A 2,228-nucleotide genomic window follows, 5' to 3' on the forward strand; every position below is an offset into this window, starting at 1 on the left:
AAAGAGTATTCAATTAAGAAAAGAGGAAGTCAAATTGTCCCTGTTTGCAGATGACATGATTGTACATTTAGAACACCCCATCATCTCAGTCCAAAATCTCCTTAAGCTGATAAGCAACTTCAGCAAAATCTCAGGATACAAAATCAATGTACAAAAATCACAAGCATTCCTATACACCAATAACAGACAAACAAACAGCCAAATCATGAGTGAACTCCCATTTACAATTGCTTCAAAGAGAATAAAGTACCTAGGAATCCAACTTACAAGGGATGTGAAGGACCTCTTCAAAGAGAACTACAAACCACTGCTCAAGGAAATAAAAGAGGACACAGACAAATGGAAGAACATCCCATGCTCATGGGTAGGAAGAATCAATACTGTGAAAATGGCCATGCTACCCAAGGTAATTTATAGATTCAATGCCATCCCCATCAAGCTACCAATGACTTTCTTCACAGAATTGGATGAAACTATTTTAAAGTTCATATGGAACCAAAAAAGAGCCCACATTGCCAAGACAATCCTAAGCAAAAAGAACAAAGCTGGAGGCATCACGCCACCTGACTTCAAACTATACTACAAGGCTACAGTAACCAAAACAGCATGGTACTGGTACCAAAACGGAGATATAGACCAATGGAACAGAACAGAGCCCTCAGAAATAACACCACACATCTACAACCATCTGGTCTTTGACAAACCTGAGAAAAACAAGCAATGGGGAAAGGATTCCCTATTTAATAAATGGTGCTGGGAAAACTGGCTAGCCATATATAGAAAGCTGAAACTGGATCCCTTCCTTACACCTTATACAAAAATTAATTCAAGATGGATTAAAGACTTAAATGTTAGACCTAAAATCATAAAAACCCTAGAAGAAAACCTAGGCAATACCATTCAGGACATAGGCATGGGCAAGGACTTCATGACTAAAACACCAAAAGCAATGGCAACAAAAGCCAAAATGGACAAATGGGATCTAGTTAAACTAAAGAGCTTCTGCACAGCAAAAGAAACTACCATCAGAGTGAACAGGCAACCTACAGAATGGGAGAAAATTTTTGCAATCTACCCATCTGACAAAGGGTTAATATCCAGAATCTACAAAGAACTTAAACAAATTTACAAAAAAAAAAAAAAATCAAACAACCCCATCAAAAAGTGGGCAAAGGATATGAACAAACACTTCTCAAGAGAAGACATTTATGCAGCCAGCAGACACATGGAAACATGCTCATCATCACTGGGCATCAGAGAAATGCAAATCAAAACCACAATGAGATACCATCTCACACGAGTTAGAAGGGCGATCATTAAAAAGTCAGGAAACAACAGGTGCTGGAGAGGATGTGGAGAAATAGGAACACTTTTACACTGTTGGTGAGACTGTAAGCTGGTTCAACCATTGTGGAAGACAGTGTGGCGATTCCTCAAGGATCTAGAACTAGAAATACCATTTGACTCAGAGATCCCATTACTGGGTATATACCCAAAGGATTATAAATCATGCTGCTATAAAGACACATGCACACATATGTTTATTGTGGCACTATTCATAATAGCAAAGACTTGGAACCAACCGAAATGTCCATCAATGACAGACTGGATTAAGAAAATGTGGCACATATACACCACAGGATACTATGCAGCCATAAAAAAGGATGAGTTCATGTCCTTTTTAGGGACATGGATGAAGCTGGAAACCATCACTCTGAGCAAATTATCACAAGGACAGAAAACCAGACACTGCATGTTCTCACTCATAGGTGGGAATTGAACAATGAGAACACTTGGACACAGGGCGAGGAACATCACACACCGGGGCCTGTCATGGGGTGGGGGGAGGGGGAAGAGGGGAGGGATAGCATTAGGAGAAATACCTAATGTAAATAACGAGTTAATGGGTACAACACACCAACATGGCACATGTATACATATGTAACAAACCCGCATGTTGTGCACATGTACCCTAGAACTTAAAGTATAATAAAAAATATATCGTTATGGAATAACAATATTGTTATTGTATATGGAAATATAGTCTAAATTGTTAAATGCACATATTGCTTTTAATGTCTGACCCTTCTTTTCTCCTTGAGACTGAATCTGGGTCATTTTCTGGCTTTTTCCACCTTGCCTTCAGAAGACTTTTTTTTGAGGCGCTTGATACACAAAAAGTTTTGAGAGAGCTTTTTTCTCTCCCTAAGATTTAAGAACATTTCTGA

Source organism: Pongo abelii, chromosome 5 (assembly GCF_028885655.2).
Source record: "Pongo abelii isolate AG06213 chromosome 5, NHGRI_mPonAbe1-v2.0_pri, whole genome shotgun sequence".
Classification (NCBI taxonomy): domain Eukaryota; kingdom Metazoa; phylum Chordata; class Mammalia; order Primates; family Hominidae; genus Pongo; species Pongo abelii.